General features: G+C 38.1%; 1 protein-coding gene across 6 annotated transcripts in view; it reads left to right on the forward strand.

The window, feature by feature from the left end:
- The window catches only part of LOC106870014 (uncharacterized), a 449,496-nt gene that overhangs the window by 193,787 nt on the left and 233,209 nt on the right, over window positions 1–22,500 (forward strand). For 2 of the 6 annotated variants that reach the window (XM_089350169.1, XM_014915987.3), the window contains exon 1: window positions 6,389–7,971. The exons of the other annotated variants lie outside the window; for them this stretch is intronic. The gene's annotated coding sequence lies outside the window, so the exon portion shown is untranslated. Of the gene's footprint in view, window positions 1–6,388; window positions 7,972–22,500 lie in introns of those variants that run through there. 6 annotated transcript variants of the gene reach the window in all.

Raw genomic sequence — 22,500 nt, forward strand, 5'->3', positions numbered from 1 at the left:
TCCATAGCCACCTATCCTCTGTATCTGTCTTCATGTTCACATCCCTTGCAAACTGACTGTACATTTTCTTGTCCTTCCATGCTTTTTCTATTTTTTTTGCACATTTCTTATTTAAATTTTTCATTATCTTCATTATTATTATTATTACTATAGCTATTGTTATTGTTATTGTTGTTGTTGTTGTTGTTGTTGTTGTTGTTGTTGTTGTTGTTAAAGGTAGTAGTAGTAGAAGGCGGCGTGCTGGCAGAATCCTTTGCACGCCGGGAAAATATCGCGGCATTTCGTCGGTCGTTACGTTCTGAGTTCAAATTCCGCTGGGGTCGACTTTGCTTTTCGTCTTTTCAGACTTGATGAAATAAGTACCAGTTACGTCATGGGGTCGATGTAATCGACCAGTCCCCCTACCCCAAAGTTCCAGGCCTTGTGCCTATTGCAGAAAGAGATATCCATATTATTAGTATCAGTAGTAGAGTTCCCTGAAAGAGCGTAATTTGCTCTTGGGTTGTGTATTTGTTTTGTGCGCTTCTTCGGGGTCGAACGTAGTTGAGAGTTTGAGATGAGTCTCTGGTGAAAATCTGAAAGCAGGTGAAATAAATGTGGAAGGGAAATTTTACTCTACCCCCGAGTATTTGCGGGTGCGGGGGACATCTACAATCAGCAGGTGCTCCAAAGAAGTTTCACTTCGTATAGTAATTCTTGAAAGACACACACACACACACACACACACACACACACACACACACACACACACACACACACACACACACATACACACACACACACACACGGTCTCTCTCTCTCTCTTGAACACACACACACATACACACACATACACATACACACAAACACGTATATATGTTCATATTTACTAGCATTTGCACACACATACGCATAAAATAAATAAATACAGATATACATATATACAAATACGCGTGTGCACACCCGTACGCATGCGTGCATATGTTAGTGCTACATAGCTTAAAAAGCAAGGGCTTACCGAGGGTTATTTCCGATTACTTAATTTCAATGTAAACAATATATAAACAAAAAAACATCTAAAAATTTTTTATTGTTTTAAATAATGGAAGATGAAACAAGAATATTTTAAATAGTTTGATATTATTTGCCAAGAAGCCAGGAAAACATCAACGCTGATTTAGCAAAACGGAAAAATTTCAATTTTATCATTCGATATGATCATCAGAGACAAACGATCGATAAGTGTATTCTTTTATTCTTTTATTTGTTCCAGTCATTTTGACTGCGGTCATGCTGGAGCACTGCCTTTTAAGTCGAGAAAATTGACCCCTGAGCTTATTCTTTGTGAGCCCGGTACTTATTCTATTGGTCTCTTTCGCCGAACCGCTAAATTACGGGGACGTAAACACACCAAAATCGGTTGTGAAGCGATGGTGGGAGGACAAACAAACACACACACGCACAAATCCACTCTCAAGGTTTTGGTCAGCCCGAGGCTATAGTAGAAGACACTTGCGCAAGGTGCCACGCAGTGGGACTGAACCCAGAACCATGTGGTTGGTAACTAAGCTACTTTCCACACACAGTCACTCCTACGCCTATGTATGTTTATAGGGCGGCGAGCTGGCAGAATCGTTAGCACGCCGGACGAAATGCTTAACGGTATTTCGTCTGCCACTGCGTTCTGAGTTCAAATTCCGCCGAGGTCGACTTTGCCTTTCATCCTTTCGGGGTCGATAAATTAAGTACCAGTTACGCACTGGGGTCGATATAATCGACTTAATCCGTTTGTCTGTCCTTGTTTGTCCCCTCTGTGTGTAGCCCCTTGTGGGCAGTAAAGAAATAGGTATTTCGTCTGCCGTTACGTTCTGAGTTCAAATTCCGTCGAGGTCGACTTTACCTTTCATCCTTTCGGGGGTCGATTAAATAAGTACCAGTTACGCATCGGGGTTGGTGTAATCGACTTAATCCCTTTGTTCATCCTTGTTTGTCATCTCTGTGTGTAGTCCCCTGTGGGCAATAAAAAAATAAATATGTTTGTTTATATTTCTTAAACATTTGCCGTGATGTAAATAGAAAACGTTACAGTTTAACTTTAGAGAAACCATCACGAACAATTTGTGGTCCTATTGATACTGGCGATAAGTGGATTAAGCTAATTTATAATTTTTCTTTTTTTTTTTTGTTAAACTAGTAGAACTTTGCTTTCTTTTTGTAAATAATTAGAGCCATAAGTACTTAAATAAGCAGAAATACTTAACATATGATATATAGCATAGTTTTGTTTTTTTAATTAAGTATAATCAGAGCAAACATCGAAATACATACATGCAGACTGTAAAGTCGCAGTCTGCCTGATCTTTACAATAAATTCGAATCTCCTCTTGGCATCGAGTCAACTCATCAGTCAATACTCAATCGTTATTCTTAAAAGTGCTTTGAAATAATAGCAGACACACACACGCGTGTGTGTGAGTGTGCATATATATATATATATATATATATATATATATATATATATATATAGTGAAGTATATTGCGACTTAAATGTGGCTGACCCCTAGGGGTGGATGTTACTGTTGCTTTTAGCCCCAGGAGGACATCTCCTCCAGCTGGCTTATCGACACACTTCTGTGTCCTAGCCCCAGGAGGACATCTCCTCCAGCTGGCTTATCGACACACTTCTGTGTCCTGACACAGGACACAGATCAGATGTGTGTCGATAAGCCAGCTGGAGATGTCCTCCTGGGGCTAAAAGCAACAGTAACATCCACCACTAGGGGTCAGCCACATTTAAGTGGCAATATACTTCACTTTATCGTGCAGTTACTGTTAATACCTCGTTTAGAGAATTAACATTGCTTATATATATATATATTTGGTGTACAATGCAAACAAAAATTGCTGTGTTCCGTGCATGAGTACTGACATCACTCCTTTACTTATGTGAGACATGGACCCTTTTCAAACGATATTTAAAGGTCCTTGAACGCTTTCATCAGAGATGTCTGAGACACATTCTAATTGTTGGCTGGAGCTTAAAAACTATAGACATAAATGTCGTGAGGCGATGTTACACAAGCACCGGTTACGTTGGACCGGACACCTTATTAGAAGAAAGGATAGTAGGATCCCTTAGCAGATGCTTTATGAGGAACTTATGAATGGAAAGATACCCCGGCAAAAACCAAGTCTGCGATTTAAAGATTGTGTCAAGTCTTCATTAAAGGCCTGTGATATGCAGGAGACTGACTAGGAGAGCAATACCTATTATCGACAATGATGGTGAAAGCAGGTTAAGGAGGGGGTCGTCACCTTTGAGAGAACACGTATTCTGCGAGAAGAATTTAAGCGCACGGCTGGTGTAGTGAATGGGGAGAGCTTGGTTTGCAATGCTTGCAGTCGTGTATGCTTGCCAAGAGCAGGGCTCATTAGCCACCAACGGAGCCGCAAATGCAAAATATAAGTTAGTCCTAGAGCGCACAATGTTCCAGAAGGTCAACAATGGTCTTCCTCGGTCACGAGTGGACGGCCATCATGTATGTATATATATATATATATATATATATATATATATATATATATATACATGTTTATATATATATATATATATATATATATATATATATATATAAACATGTATATATATATATATGTATATATATATATATATATATATATATATATATATATATATATATATATATAAACATGTATATATATATACATGTTTATATATATATATATATATATATATATATATATATATATATATATATATATATATATATAGACATATATATACATGTTTATATATATATATATATATACACATACATACAGAAAGAGAAATTAAGAGAGAGAGAGAGAGGTGAATCCATTCCTGTCAGTTCCATTGAATTCATGTGTAAGTGAGCCGAGTATTCCACAGATGCATAAGCTCCTGACGTAATTCTCAGTCAGCATCAGTATGATACAATGTAGATACAATACATCCGATGGGATTCCACGCAGTTGCCGCCTTCCCAGTTTGAGTCTCAGGGCCTGGAACAACACGTGAGTTTGAACGTGTGAACCCGTCATCACCAAGTAATTCTTTCAGGCGCAGGCTTGGCCGTGTGGTAAGAAGCTTGCTTTCCAACCACATAATTCGGGATTCAGCCCCACTGCGTGACGCATTAGGCGAGTGTATTTTATTATAGCTTCGGACTAAACAAAGCCTTATAAGTGGATTTGGTAGACGGAAACTGAAATAAGTCCAACACATATAAATATATATATATATATATATATATATATATATATATATATATATATATATGCATATACAGACACATATATATCTGTATGAGCGTCAGTGTTTGGCCCCACTTCGCCGTTTGAGAGCCGGTACTCGTGTGTTTGCGTCTCTGTAACTTAGCAGTTCGGTAAGAGATTCTGATAAAATAAGTAACAGGCTCCAAAAAAAGTACTGGAGTCGATTCATTCAACCCCACCATTCGTCTAAAATCTCCTCAAGGCAGTGCCTCATCATGGCCGCTGTCTAATGACTGAAACAAGTAAAAGATTAAAAAAGTAAAGATAAACCTCTGTCTTCTCTGTGTGGTACGTTGCAGTCGGATGTCCTCGTCCGAAGACTGGCTTTCTGCATTAGTTGATATTATTTTGCTTTATACTCGACGATATTCAATGGTTGTGAGGAAACTCAGTGGTGTACTCCCGGTTCCAATTCAGTTTTAAAATGGCGTCTGTGAAGATTACCGATGTAAAATTCAATGCGACTGACTCCCTCGTGGGAGATTTGTTGAATATTGTAACTGTTCGATTTGTAAGGGTATCAGCTTCACCCTCGCTGGCAATGGGGGTTGCGGTCCCAGCGTCTCTGTAGGGACCGAAGTCGTTGCCCCTGAAAGATATCTGCGGTTTCCATATTTTCGTCCCACTCAGACTCCCTGTTGTTACACCAAAATTGTTCCTTCGTTATTTTGACATTCATTTTTGACAGAAAGAAGATATCCCTTGTCAGGTGTAATGATTTGAAGGCCGCTTATGATGATGATGGCGAGGATGCTTATTGGTGGTGGTGGCGAGGGTAAGGGAGATGGTGGCTGTAGTGATAATGATGGTGGTGGTGGTGGTGGTGGTGGTGGTGGTGGTGGTGGTGGTGGTGGTGGTGGTGGTGGTGGTGGTGGCAATAAAGGAACAAAACAAATATAACAGAAAGCATCATCATCATCAACTTCACAACCACCGCCTCTGCCGCCACCGCTGCCACCACAGTTGCCGCCACCACCACCACCACCATCATCATCATCATCAGCAGCAGCAGCAGCAACAACAACAACATCATGTGTAACAACAAATAACCCTAAAACTAAAAACTTAAATAAAATCTAACAAAAGATTAAATGAAGTTGACTGGTGTCGTGGAGGGGGGATATAGTGATATATTGTGAGAATGGCAGGGGGTGGGAGAGAGAGAGAGAGATGGAGAGAGAGAGAGATGGTAGAGCAGAAGGGTGGAGAGTGAAACTAGAGGAGAGACAATGAAAGACAGCAATGGAGAGAGAGAGAGAGAGAGAAAGAAGGCGAGAAGGTGAAAAAGAGAGATAAAAAGAGGTGCAGGGAGAGGGAAAACATGGGTTGGAGAGAGAGAGAGAGAGGCAAAGTGAGTAGTGAAGGGTTAGGGTTAGGGTTTGAGAGAGAGAGAGACAGAGACAGAGACAGAGACAGACCGACAGATAGACAGAGAGACAGAGAGAGACAGAGAGAGAAAGTGTGTGTGTGGAAAGGAGGGAGAGAAATAGTGATGCATGCAACCAAGCTGAGAGAGAGAGAGAGAGATAGAAAGAGGAAGAGAGAGAGAGAGAGAGATAGAAAGAGGAAGAGAGAGAGAGAGAGAGTGTGTGTGAAGGGAGTTATGCAGTAGCAGTGATGGTGAAGGTAAGGGGAGGAGAGGGGGTGGAGCGCGGGAGCAGGGGTGGGTGGGGCTGGAGAGTAATTCCAGCAGCTGAGTCGGAATTTCACTTGTGGAAGATGTTTCAACAGTTTTGAAGAGGAAGAGGGAGAAGAAGAAGAAGAAGAAGAAGAAGAAGAAGACGGAGAAGCGGGAGCGGAGGAATAGAACTGGCGCAGGACAGAGAGAGGGAGAGAGAGGGAGGGAGAGAGAGAAGCAGTGTGTGTTGGAAGTAGGAAAAAAAAAAGGGCTGCTAGGAGAAGGCTGCTGCATATCAATGGTGACGTCAAGGTAGGCCAGGCAGGCAGCCGGGCAGCCAGGCAGGCAAGCAGTGGCTGTTGCACATATTCAACAAACAACACCAGCAGCAGCAGTAGCAGTAGTAGTAGTAATAATAATAGCAGCAACATCGGCAGCAGAAGCAACAGAGCCAACAACAACAACAAGACCAACAAGAACGGCGGTGGCGGCGGCGGCGATAGCAGCCGGCGAACTGGGTTTGTCAAAATTGCAGCGTTTGTAGTGGTTCTTGTGTCTTGTAGCAACGAAAACGTGGACGCAACCAGCAGGAAAATGTGAATCCAGAAAAGACCACCACCACCACCATTATGGACATAATTACTGGAAGGGGGTGGATTCAGGACTTCTAGCCGTCTTACTGCTATAATATATATATACACACAGATTTATATATATATATATACAGGGGTATATAGAAAAATACGTATGTTTGACTAGAGATATATTAAGACGTGTGTGTGTCTCTGTATATAGAATCTACAAGTTTATTGTAGCCTATATATATATACACATAATACATACATAACATATACATACATACATACATATATAATATATATATATGTAAATACCGTCACATCGTGTTGCTGTTCTCGTAGCATAAACAGGCTTCCCTTTCTGAGGTAAGGCTCAACAAGTTAGGAAAGCAACACCTACTACTACTACTACTACTACTACTACTACTACTACTACTACTATTACTACTACTACTACTACTACTACTACTACTACTACTACTACTACTACTACTACTACTACTACTACTACTACCATTAAATTAATTGTGAACTCAGAGTTAAATTTAATACAGAGAGCATACTAGCATCACTATATACTTATCTATCACTCATTGCATAAACAACAAAGCACACACACACGTACACACACGTACACAAATACACGTATACATACGCACACACACACACGTGCGTGTAAATTCACACGAAAACAAACACACACACACACATACTCACCTAGTAATAATTAAGAGATATACAAACGTGCATTAGCTTTCACTTACTCTATCATTTACCGGAAGAAACAATTAAATACACACACGCCCATATTTATTCTCATAAACACACACAGATACACACTCACACGCACACACGCACACACATACACATATATATACATTTGTGCATCTATACACACAACTCTCTTCTTCTGTATCTCTGTTGTCCAGAGCCATCCGTCTCTACAAACAGTTTTCCTATCTCCACAGCTATCTTTCTCCGTATCGGAATTTAACAAAAGCAGTTGGCCACTATCGCCAGTTATTTATCCATTCATTCTTTTAGTCAATGAATCATTGACTGAAGTCTATACACACACACAAACACACACACACGCATTCACAAGCGCTGGGGATCTATCTATCTATCTATCTATCTATCTATCTATCTATCTATCTATCTATCTATCTATCTATCTATCTATCTATCTATCTATCTATCTGGGGGAGAAAAAGCTTTCGTATATAAGAAGGAATCTCCTTTGCATGTGTCCTAGATAGCTACTTCGATCTTTCATCGAAAACAAGACAAACAGACACACGTAAACACATACTCTAAAATATATACACATACGTATATATATATACATATATATATATATATTTATATCTGTATTTGTACTGACAAAAACACGTGGATGTTTAAAATGAAGGACCAGAAACCAAATGCGACCAAATGTAACAACCATCAGACCAAGGGACCAAGAGTGGATCTGAAAAGGTAAGCGTTTAGGCTCGTATCTTATATCTAGACATATTCATATGGCAAAATACGCACAAACACACATGCATAGATGTGAAAGTATGTGTGTGTATTATATATGACCATGCATATATATATATATACACACACACATATATATTTGTGTGTGTATGTATATATATATATATATATCCTTATGTATTTATATGTATGGTATATATATATATATATATATATATATATATATATATATATATATATATATATATATATATATATATATATATATATATATATATATATATGCATATATATATATATATATATATATACATACATATATATATATATATATATATATATATATATATATATATATATATATACATATATATATATATATATATATATATATATATATATATATATATATATATATATATATATATATATATATATATATATATATATATATATATATATATATATATATATACATATATATATATATATATATATATATATATATACATATATATATATATATATATATATATATATATATATATTAAACTTCGTTTCACGGCTTATGGTTGGAAAGCTGAGCTATGGAGTATGGGACCAGCCCATATCCGATGAATATCTTATTTCATATAAATATTTATGTAAGTATAACTGTAAATACATTTGCATGTCGGGTGGCCGGGTGTGTGGTGCATATTTCTGATAGCGGGGTGGGGCTGTTTATAAGTATAGTGTGATACTTGTGCGCGCGCGCGCGTGTTCGTGTACTTTTGAATGGGTACCCGTGAATGGTTGCGTCTTTGTATAGGAATGCTTGTGTGTAGTGGCGCGTGTCTGGGTGCACCACGTGTATGTCCGTGTGTGTATGCGCACGTATGCATGCATGCATGCATGTGTGTAGAGAGGTGGTTGTTGAGTTTATATTTGCATGTGTAATGTAGTGATGTTAGTGTGTGCTTTTATAAATATATACATACACACGCACATACACATATATATTTACACATATATATATGCGTGTATGCATATATGTATGTATTTACACACATATATATATATATAAATTTGGAGGGGTATATTAATGGTGGTGGTGTGTGTGTATGTTTGTGCATGTAAATTCCTATCTCCACATGTTCCTTTCTGAACACATTGCATCCGGGTATATATCTGAGTCATGTGTGTCTGTATACATGTGGGTAAATGTTTTTGTTCATGTGTATGTGTGTATGTGTGTGAGTGTGTGTGTGAAGAAATAATGATGTGTGTTTTATATATGCAATTTATATGTGTATATATATATATATATATCTATGAGTGTGAATACACCGTGTGCACGTGTGTATGTGTGTGTATGTATGTATGTATGTATGTACATAAAGTGTGTGTGCGTGTGTATATCCCTATAATTTGTGGCGCTAAATATCAATGAGTGTGTATGTGTGTGTGCGCACGCATTTATATATATATGTGTGTGTGTGTTTGTGTATATATATATATATATGTATATATATATATATATATGTGTGTGTGTGTGTGTGTGTGTGTGTGTGTGCGTTTGTATATATATAGATATATGTATGTTTGTTTGTGTATATATATATATATGTGTGTGCGTGTTTGTGTATATGTATATGTGTGTATGTGTGTTTGTAACTGTGCTTTTTTGCGTGTATATATTTCGTGTATTTGCATATATTTGCGTGTATGTTCGTGCATGTTTATGTGTATGTCTGCGCTCATGTGTGTGTGTCTGTGTGTGCCTGTGTGCGTACGTTCATACCCTGTGACAGGCATCGATGTTGGCGCTGCTCTTAGCTGTGTGTGTGTATAGAGAGTGTATAGCTATGCGTTCTTCTACAGCATTCAACACGTGTTTGCGATGTCTCGCTGCTGATGGCGCCACTAGTCAACGTACAAAAGATGTTGGTGCAGCAGCAGCAGGAACCCTTTGTTTCCCCAGCTAGACACTGTGACAGGGGTGGCCAGGGTGCAACTCACACACCACCCGTACTTGGGTCATGGATAAAAATCCTTGATAGGGTTTCCCATTTTTTGTCACAATTCTATAAACTAGAAACAAACGACAAGCTTCATAATTCCATGCAATCCGAGTTTCCTACTTTGAGATATATTTCAACCACCCCAGTCGACTCCCATTGAACATATATGACACGCTGGCCATGGCCACCCTATCTTTTTATATATTTCTGAATACATCGTTCAATGTACCCTTCTTGTTTACGATCGTGAAATATGATTTGTGTTAGATTTGCCTCCTGTTTCTAGCGTGTCGAACGACCTCAAATACGATTCATTTTTTTTTGTTTACCTTGATATAATATTCATTCGGAGTAAATAATATTTCGGGGTCTCGTTCAGCAGGTCTTTGGAAAATCATTTACAACTGGACCTGTTGGAAGAAGAGACCATTGAGGGAGACGGGGCTATCAGCCAGAGCCCAGGTCTACTTCATAGTTATACTCAACATAGCTCTCTCTCTCTCCATCTGTCTCTCCCTCTCTTTCTCTCTCTCTCTCTCTGTTTCTCTCTCTCTCTCTTTCTCTCTCTTTCTCTCTCTCTTTCTCTCTCTCTTTCTCTCTTCTCTCTATACACACACGCGCGCACAGGCACATACCCACCCATATTCAAACACACATACATGCATATATGTATGTGCATATGTATTTATAAGTTTGTGTATATGTACATATATATATATGTATGTGTGTATATATATACATATATATATATATATATATATATATTAATATATATGTATGTGTATATATATATATGTATATATATATATATATATATATATATATATATATATATATATATATATATATATATATATATATATATATATATATAATTATTACAATTAAAAGGGTAAAGGTTTATCAATTTATTAATTTATTAATGAATTAACAATTAATAATTTTTACCAAGCCTTTCAGTATGTAAACACCATTATCGGTGGAGAACTTATTTAAAAGTTCTTATACATTTATAAACATAATTAAGGGATCAGCAACAGTTGCTTCACCACATACCGAAGTTCAGAAATAGCAGCTAAAATGCTGAGACTCCAACAGATAGCATTACTTGTAACTCACAAAGGCAAAACAAGAAGAAAAAACAATGAAAACTAACCAGTCGAAGTTAATCATAAACGCGTTTCTGGCTTCTGGTGAAGCAACTGTTGTTGATCCCTTAATTATGTTTATATATATATATATATATATATACATATATAAAATGTGTGTGTGTGTGTGTGTGTGTGTGTGTGTGTGCAGTTTCTTTAGGCTGTTCCAGTGGCCTTTTGGCTCTGGAGTTTACCCTCTGCTGCTGGATCCGATGAAATCCTGTCTTACAAGGCAATGAGGTTTGCTTGAAATGGAGCAGATCAAAATCAAGACTTGCCAAAGAGAGTGATGAACCCAGCCTAGGGGTGTGGGGGTCAATGATTGTCTAGTAGCAGTACTATAAGGCATTTTAGGACGTGATGTATCCCTAAAAATCTCAACCATTGCAGTAGATGGTTTGATGGGCCATGTTCTGGCGTCTTTTTATACTTTATGTAATCCTCTTTGCGCCTGCGTTTCTGTTGCGCTGTATGTTTGGGTGCAGAAGTGGTTTCACCAAAATTGATAGTTGTGCTTGTTCTTCCTTTGGCTCCGGATCAATTATGATCTCTGAGATCTTTGATCCAAGGCAGTCCAGAATTGCAATTTCACTATGTTCATTATTTGAGTGGTGTTTCTAAACGGTCAAGAGATCACGTAGAGAACTTTCCACGGCTATTTTCGTGTCAAACTACCTGTTGCCAACGTTGGATGTCAAAATACCTGTTGCTAATGATGATTGCCTAACTACTTGTTGCTAACGCCGGCAACGAGAATACCTGTTGCTAAAGGTGATTTCTCTGGCTATCTGCTGTTAACATTGGTAGTCGAGATACCTGTTGCTAATGATGTCTTACCTGACTACTTGTCGCTAACGTTTGGTGTCGAAATACCTGTTGCTAATCATGATTGCCAAACTGTCGCTAGTGATGCTTATCGAACCATCTGTTATTACCTGTGATTTTCAATCTACCTGTTGCTAACTCACCTGTTGCTAACTTACCTGTTGCCAACTTACCTGTTGCTAACTTACCTGTTGCTAACTTACCTGTTGCTAACTTACCTGTTGTTAACGATGGGCGTCTAACTACCTGTTGCTTGCGATTACTGTTGGATCAACTGTTGCCAACTACTCGTAAAGATGGTTGTCCAACTAATTTTTGCGATGCACTGTTTCTTTCCTTTTTTTTCTATTTATTTGCTGCTGATAATAGCTGATGACTTATCAGGTGCTATCGATGGTTGTTGAATTATCTGTTGCTAATGATGTTTGATATACTACAAACTGTTATCTGTGATTTTTGAACGATCTGTTGCTAACGATGGTCTTTGACATAAACGTTGATATTTTAGTTACTAACAACATCAGCTGGTATATCTGTGCTGCAGTTGTGCAGCCTGGTCAGTTTGACCCAATCAATTACTGGTACTTGAGTGATTTCCTGATCTATGAACAAATAAAATCGACGCAGTTGACGTTAGAATACAGAATACAAAGCGGCGGAACCCCAAGGAGCCAATCTACATCCGTGGAGTGAACACTACGCGCGCGCGTGTGCATGTGTATGCGCTTTGTATGTTAAGATGAGTATGTTTGTAGAAGGGACAGGATACGCACAAGTCGTCCTGCATGTATGACTGGTATTTATTTCAACAAATGTAGAGATGATTTGTGCAAGTTGAACCAGCTTTCTTTACTGCCCTTAGTCCGACGTAAATCACCTTTTTGTCTCTACAATTTCACCTTAGAATCTGCATGACGTTTCCTTTACCGAAAGATAAAATCACAGACACATCAATGGCACCTTTTCTTCCAGTTTGTATTCTTTCGAACTTGTCAGCAAGACCTGCAAATCTCCAACTGCAGGGTTTGTCAATGAATTCCAAATTGTTGTCTACATAAACTGCCTTGAGTTTCTACAGTTTAGTACCAGCAATGCTAAACGCAGTCTTTGTTAAGGAACTTGACCAGAGGTTTGAAGGATTTAACCGCTTTAAGCAAACCTAGCATGATAATGGTAAATGAAATATCTAAAGCTGTGTAACACACAGTGTGATTGGTGGAATAATAAGATAGCAGTCCGTTAGCCGATCATGCCTGTGATCGAGGTACTTAGCTTTGAAACAGCTCAGCTCACTTGGCTGTCAATCATATCACAAATCAAGAATACTAAACCATACCGCTGCTTGACGTAGAATCACAATAAAATCAACTGGCTGGAAGTGAGTTCAAACCACGCTAGTTACTCTTCACTACATAGAAACTTATTCAGCTACAAACAGATATGTCTCACTTGGAGCAATTAAAATACATTATATCACACAACGCCAGTAAATAACTCTTCTACAAACATTTCCCCGTCAAATTAAGCGATTAATGAACGAACGAATAGTAAGAACGCCGCTCAAGACTCAAACACGGATATAAATTAGACCAGTAACTCAGGTCTCGATTAAGCACACACTTGCTATACACCAGTAGTTGACACACATAATATGCACCAGTTACAAACTAAAACAAACACTGTGGTAGTAAAACACAAAAAAGGATGAAATTAAGATTCCAGAAATTATTACCAATCCCACATATGTATATAAATGTGTTTACATCAATGCATGTGTCTATGTATATATATGTATATAAGGAATATATATATATATATATATATATATATATATATATATATATATATATATATACATAGGCACACACACAAACAAACACATCGTATATTATCCTATTATCCCATTATCGTTTCAAGCGGAAACTGTGCCCATGCAGGAGCATTGCCATTAGCGCTAATGTTTGTATATATACGCATGCGTATAAGAGTTTATATCTATCTATCTATCTATCTATCATTTTCTCTCTCACTCTTTCTTTTTCTCTCTCCTCCTCTCTCTCTCTCTCTCTCTTAGACATATACACGTACATGCGTACGTGTATGTGTGTACATACGCATGTAATATATGCATATATGCACACATACACACACACATATATATGCTTATATGTATATATATATATATATATATATATATATATATATATATATATATATATATATATATATATATATATATATATATATATATATGTATATTTATGTATACGTACTTGGAAATGGATGCGTGGCGTTCAATTAAATAATAATAATATATATATGCATATATATATATATATATATATATATATATATATATATATATATATATATATATATATATATACACACACACACACATATACGTACATGCATATATATATATGTATGTATGTACGTATGTTTATATATCCATATATAATATTTCCTACTTCGATACACTACTCCATGTGAGGATGTGTATATGTATGTCAGTAACTAGCAGCAAGTGTGTAGAATATCGATTGTGCCAATGTGTGCCAGAAGAAGAAGAAGAAGAAGACAGAAGTGTAGTGGATCAGTATGCAACAGTGAGATAAGGCAGAAAACACGTGTCTCCACTCTCTGCAATCGACATTCCCCTACAATATCAACAATAGCCGGCATGTTCACAAAATCGATATTGAACTCGGCTCAACGCTGCACTTCTCCCTCTCTCTCTCTCTCTCTCTCTCTCTCTCTCTCTCTCTCTCTCTCTCTCTCTTTCTATTTCTCTCTCTTTCGCTCTCTCTCTCTCTTTCGCTCTCTCTCTCTCTCTTTCTCTCTATCTCTCTCTTTCGCTCTCTCTCTCTCTCTTTCTCTCTGTCCTTGTTCCACTTCTTTCTTCAGAGGCATCTTCCTTTACTCATCTCATTTTGTTCTTCCGTCTCTCTCTATCTCTTTTTCTTTTTCTCTACCTCATTATGTACACACAAACACACATATACGTACATTATCTAGCTATCTATCTATCTATGTATCTATTTATATATATATATATATATATATATATATATATATATATATATAAAGAGAGACAGAGAGAAAGAGATAGATAGATAGATAGATAGATAGATAGATCGATAGATAGATAGATATACATACATAAATGTATATATGTGATGCATGTATGTATTTTTGTATAAATATATATATGCGAATGTGTGTTTATATCTATATGGATAGATTGATAGAGATAGATAAATGTATGTATGTGTATATGTATATAGCTACACATATTCATATATGTGTATATATTCATATTTATATATGTATTTCTGTATATATATATATATATATATATATATATATATATATATATATTGCTGAAGCCTGACCACAGCCTTTGGTTTGAAACGCATGATAGAACAAAAGAATAAAAGAATATATATACAAATATACGTATATGCGTATACGTACACCAGGCGTACACATTCATAGCAAAAAAAAAAAGAAAAAGAGCAAAAAATCGACAATCGCGGGTGTTACGTTGCACCCACCCCACCGCGATAGGTGAAAATCCGCAAAGTAGAAACAGTACTGTATTATATATTTTTTCTTTATTATTTTTAGAATCTGTATATATTTTTATTTTATCATAAATGCAAAAGAACACCATCGAGTAATCGACGTAAGCTTAAATAATAAACCACGAAAGGTGAGACGCGATATGTGAAACGCGATAGGTGAACCGCTATAGGGGAACCGCGATAGGTGAACCACGATATGGCGGTGGGGTTACTGTATATGGACCTATAAACCGTCTGGAGCTCCTCCGAGTATTGTTCACGGGAAGTGTGAACGTTGAAGCTTTATAAAATCTGACGAAAATTAAAGTTTATCTTCAGATTCGAGCAAAGAAATATCTTCCCGGACCGAATAGTTTTTTTTTCTCTTTTCTAACACTGAAGCCTATACACACGTACACACATTTATATATATATATATATATGTGTGTGTGTGTGTGTGTGTGTGTAGGCATACATACATATGCGTCTTCGTGTGTCTGTGCATAGAACCATAATTCAAACTGTTTAGTTAATTAATATAAACTTAAATTATTCGACTTCGCAAAAAGTGATCACATTCACCAGCATGAATCGACCCCCATCTCTTTGGTGCGCCAAGTGGCAGTGCTACCGACTATACCAAATTTTCAGCCCCGATTAGGTAACCCTTATTCCAATATACTACGGAGTTAATACTGTTTCCGTCTGTATCTTATGCGATGCAATGCATTTCGGTTTGTGACATTCAATTTGTTCCTTCAATTCTATAAAAAGACACAACTTGAAAGTCTTTTAGGCAACAATGGAACTTTACAAACCAACCAGAGCAGCTTTAGTTAACCAATAGGTTTGCTAAAAATAACAGCCTAATCTCCAAAGTATCGCCATCATATTGACTTAAACATGGGCGTTTTGTATAATGTACTTCAGGACTCTATGGTTGGAAAATAGATGAGGTGGGTATGTTTGGGACGCCTTTGATCATAATAAGCTTGCTCAGTCGTGGCTTACGTTGAGATTAAGCAATAGCAACAAAAACAAGAACAAGCATAACATCAGCAACAATTATAACAACAACAACAAGAAGCCTTAAAGATGTTTGACATTCCAAATTAAACTATTTCATTAATTCTAAAGTAATATAAATCAGATTAGACATAATGCTTACATGATAACATAAAGCGAACCCTTTTACCCCTGGTTTATCATCTGATGAGCAATGCTTAGTATCAACAACAACACCTGCTGATAAGACGACAAACCCTCTGATTTAATATTGTAATATTATGATGAAATAGAAGGCGGCGAGCTGGCAGAAACGTTAGCACGCCGGGCGAAATGCTTAGCGGTATTTCGTCTGTCTTTACGTTCTGAGTTCAAATTCCGCCGAGGTCGACTTTCCCTTTCATCCTTCGGGGTCGATAAATTAAGTACCAGTTACGCACTGGTGGGTCGATGTAATCGAGTTGATCCCTTTGTCTGTCCTGGTTTGTCCCCTCAATGTTTAGCCCCTTGTAGGCAATAAAGAAATAAGAAACGTTAGTACGCCGGGCGAAATGCTAAGAAGTATTTCGTCTGTCTTTACGTTCTGAGGTTGACTTTGTCTTTCATCCTTTCGGGGTCGATAAATTAAGTACCAGTTGTGTACTGGAGTCAGTCTAACCGACTGGCCCCCATTCCCTAAAGTTTCGGGCCTTGTTCTTAGAGTAGAAAAAAATATTACCAGAAAATATGGCATCGAGATGAGTCGGTGTTGGAAGTGGTGTGCGTCGAACAAAACATTGCTTACAGTGAATTTGAACTTACGGTTGATGACATAAAAATTAGATTTCTTAGACATACATTCCTAAAAACACACACACACACACACACACACGTATTCACGTACATACATCTACACAAATGTATTCACGTATAGACACATACATACATGTATTCACGTACATACAAACCTATATACATGTATATACACATATATACACACAAACCTAAATACACGTTTATGCATGCATACGCATAAAATGCATGAAGATATATATCAACAGCCGATATCAATAACTGGTTGCATTTCAATGGTTAAATGGTTAATTATTGCGAAGTGGATTGCCTGACAAGATTGGGTGACACGCGGACACAGACGTTAATATCAATATCTCCGTTATAGTGATAGCGTCAGAGAAGGTGGAGGGGAGGACACTTCATCAGTAATTGATAGCTTTCACTAATAATAATAGTAATAATAATGATATTAATAATAATAATAATGATGATGATGATGATTTTTTTATTAACCACAAAGGGTTTACATTAAGAAAAACATTATGGACAGTAGGGGACAAAACAAAGAATGTGTGTGTATGTGTGTGTGTGTGTGAGAGAGAGAGAGAGTGTGTGTGTGTGTGTGTACGTGTATATGTGTGAGTGTGTGTATGTGTATGTGCATGAGTGTGTATGTGTGTGAGTGTGTGAGAGTGTGTAAATCCACTAAATAAGACGTATAATTGTTCTCTAAATTGTTTTTGACATTGGAAGGTTTAGAATTGTTGACGTGAAGGTTTATCTGGGTAGAGGGCGTTGATTTGTACCCAGCACACCAATACCCCGTCTATCTAACCTTCCTTGGCATCGTAGCTACGATAAGCAACTGACGTTACTCACCCACCCGTTATTTTGTGAATGCGGGTGGAGTTGTTGCTGAGTATTGAACCGTTTGTCCAGGAAACAACACTGTATCGCTGTTATCAAATATTTTTCTTGACAGGACGCCCCACGCCCACTCGCAGCTTTCAGTATATTACGCCTTCACCTAAATTCCAGCCAACACGAAATCCCACCGTGGCACTCACTCCTCACTTGCTACAACAACGGGGTCACTCTTTGGCTGAAATGGTTCAGTGACTCAAGACACCACAGATCGATTGATTAGGTTCTCTTGCAGAAGAGTGAAGGAGTGGGGGACACCATGCAATGACGTTAATGGCGAGAACATGTCAATACCACCCCTAACCTGCATAGCACCAACATCATCATCATCATCATCATCATCATAATGATTTCGTCTACTACTACTACTACTACTACTACTACTACTACTACTACTACTACTACTACTACTGTTGCTGCTGCTGCCGCCGATCCTGCTGTTGCTACCGCCGCCGCCGCCGCTGCTGCTGGTGGTGGTGGTGGTGGTGCCAATGTATTTTTATGAGCCAGATGGTGGTGGTGATGACGACGAGTTTCATCCGTGACAAGGCCAATGAGCTAAAATAGAGTGCAGTGACCAACGCACAAATGAAGACGAAGAGCAAACACTGCATCCACACACACACACACACACACACACACACACACACACACACACACACACACACACACACGCATAGCTTACGACTGAGGCCAGCACGTTCGTTCTTCAACCTTCTTTCTGGATGTATATGACGTTTGTAGGGTTTTAGAACTGTGGTGTTTTTCACCATCTGTGCAACCGGATTCATTTCGGTTGCCGTCTATCTATCTATCTATCTATCTATCTATCTATCTATCTATCTATCTATCTACCTTCCTGCCTGTCTGTCTGTCTGTCTGTCTGTCTGTCTGTCTGTCTGTCTGTCTATCTGTCTGTCTGTCTGTCTGTCTGTCTGTGTGCGTGCGTGTGTGTGTGTGTGTGTGTATGTTTCTGTTTGTGTATGTGCTTGTTTGCGTAAGGGACGTTCTCTCCATGTCTGCTGTATCTCCCATAAGAAACATTGTTGAAGGAAACATTTTACAATTCAATTCCTTGTCTTCAGTATATTCCAGAGGAGTCATTAACACCCTCCAATAACCCCTTCTAAAGAACACAAGAATGGTGATGTTTCGACAACATTGTCCAGTTGGTACAGAACATGAACATAAGACAAGAATTCCAATGTCAATCACGTGTCTTCTGTTTATTCTTCAGTAAGAATTGTTCTTTGTTCCAATGAACGAGCTTTTAGAAAGCAAGACCGATAAATGATTGCTACTGTCCTCCTTCTAGACTATTGATCAGCAATCGAGGCCCCGAAACATCGTTGACACCTCAAGACTGACGTGCAAGTAACGCAGCTTCTGCGGTTGATCCGACTCTGTCAAACGACGTTCGAAACTAGCAACCAGCCAGAAAATATATGAATGTTGGTATATTGAGAACACAAGATTCACTGACACTAGGACATTCAGCGGGGAATGATACTTTTAAAAACACGAAGCGATGGGTCTTTAAATACCCAACCTTCAATAAAATCAAGGTTGACGCTGCGAAGAAGAGGAGAAAAATATTTATTTGGTCGCTTCTTGAAGTAATTGCGATCTTATCTTTGTAATGAACTCGCCACCCTTCACAAGTAACAAAATATATGTTATCTTTGTGCAGACACGTAATGATATCTTAATCAGCAGGCTGTCAACTTTTGCTTTCTCAACAACTTCCTTTGATTTCCTTCGCCACCAACAGAATGCCTCAATTATCGCTCGATGATCTACCAGTTACACGTTATTCTTTGAATCAACCGTGAAGTTGAGAGGCGTGGATAAACGAACAACGAAACGTTATTTTATCAGCTCTTTGCTACAAGAAATTCTGACCTTTCTTTATGGCCTATGAAAATATTTTGATATATTTCTTTATTATTATTATTATTATTATTATTATTATCACGAAAAATATCAGCTTTATTTTGCTGGGTATGATGGAAATTGTCAGATGCCCACAGCCGGCAGACTAAGGTGACACTTGTTTACAAATCATGCTTCAAAAACTATGCGGAGGACTCTTGCGGTCTAAGCTATTATTATTATTATTATTATTATTATTATTATTATTATTATTATTATTATTATTATTATTATTATTATCATCATTACTATTCATTTGGCCCCCTGTCGTCTGCCATTTCAAACTTGAACTCTGTCTTCTTTTTCCTTTGCCCCATGACACCGTGTTAGGTACAAAACTCTGACGCGGCATTCGTATTATTGGACTATGTTTGGTATGTGTAACAGTAGAGATAGTGTGCGTAGTGGGGCAGCAACTGTTGGACCCCAACCAACCATGTCTTGTGTGAACGCAGCTAGAACATAAGGGTAGGACATATAACGAGGGGAACGCATATGGAGCCGGTCGAGAGTCTAGAATTAACTGCTAAATGCCACTCAGTATTCTAAAATCGATATACCATTCCTGGTTGAGAACCACACGGCGCACACCGAAACACACACACTAACACACATACACACTTACATACATACATACATACATACATACATACATACATACATACATACCCGTTTGTGTATACATACATATATTGAGGATGTATATGGTTATGAGCGTATGCAAGAGAGAATCCAAAGAACTTGTCAAGGTGATTTAGCCCCAAGTCAGGCGTCATAGAGAAGGCCTATGATCAAAAACATTCCAGCCGTGACCATGTTGTTTTTTTTCCTTATGTGCAACGAACTGGGGAGCACTTTATGCAAATTAATGGGACAGGTGAATTTAGGGAGATATGGTTGCTAGAAATAGCAGGTAAGACGTCTATGTCAGTAATTGACCCAGGAAAGAAGCAAGTGTCTGAGGTGGGCAAAATGGAATTTGTCGAGTGTAAAGACTTATTAACAAACACGTATACACATACACGCATGCACAGATAAGGATGCGCCCATACATACACACATACACACACGAAAAGAAATGTGGAATTGTTGAGTTTCAGAAATTCTCAGAGGCCATTGGAAAAGCAATTAGTGAGCATTGTTACTTGTTGTACGGATGACAGCACCAAGAATGGCAGCAGCAAAAGCAGCAGCACTACCAACAGCAGCAGCAGTAGCAGCAGCAGCAGCAGCAGCAGCAGCAAGTGGCACCATACTATTTAATTGGCTCTGTGATGTCAAATCTAGTGAGAAGGGCAAATAATTTGATGTCACCTTATTACAGTATAACGTTTACATTCTAATTTTGTTTATCCAATGAGAAAATAACAATCGATGTGTGTATATGGGTGTATGCGTGCATGTATGTGTCTAAGTATGTGTGTGTGTGTGTGTGTGTGTGTGTGTGTGTGTCTATACATAATAATGAGAAGGTTAATCAAGAGCTGATTACTTTCCCCAAGAGTAACTCAATGTGGTTGCACTCACACACAGATTACGAAAGAGAGTCAATATCAGCGGTTATCGAATTGAGATCTCTTTCATCTTTCTTTTCTCTCTACATTCTGTCGATAAATGTGTGTGTGTGTACTATATTATATGTTATGTATCATATTATGTTATACTATATTATATTATGTTATATTATATTACATTATATTATATCATATATCATATATAGGGTGACAATGTTGCAGTCACTCATCTCTCGCAGGATTTTCCCCTCCTCCCAGCACCGACACAGTAGTTTCAGCAAGTGGCTGAGTAGAACTCTCCTTGCACATCTGATGATCTCTGGTGGGACAAAAGCGACTGCAGTAATTACCAAAGCATCTTGCTATTAAGCATCTTTGGGAAGGTCTTTGCCCGCGTGGCCTTAAACAGGTTACAGAAAATCGCTGTGAGAGTACCCCTGGAATCACTGTGCGGTTTCAGATCATAACGCCCTACCATCGATATGATCTCTCTTCGACAGCTACAGGAGAAATGCTATTCACGGATGATGCAGCAATGACACTGCACTCTGAGGACAAACTTTCAAAGGTCAGCCAGGAATTCAGCTTGTCTATCAGTCTAAAGAAGACAAGCTGGAGGTAATCCAGACAAACTGGGGATAATCCATGAATTAACCTATCTCGGCTCTACCATCGCAGAAGACCTCTTCCTGGACCTTAAGATCAACAAGCGAATTGGACAAGCATCCTCCACTTTTTCCATGCTCACAAAGAGAGTCTGGGAAAACAAGCTGATTGCAGACACCAAGATTGCTGTGTATAAGGCGTGTGTCCTTAGTACGCTACTTTACGGCAG

Source organism: Octopus bimaculoides, chromosome 4 (genome assembly GCF_046866305.1).
Source record: "Octopus bimaculoides isolate indiv1 chromosome 4, ASM4686630v1, whole genome shotgun sequence".
Classification (NCBI taxonomy): Eukaryota; Metazoa; Mollusca; class Cephalopoda; order Octopoda; family Octopodidae; genus Octopus; species Octopus bimaculoides.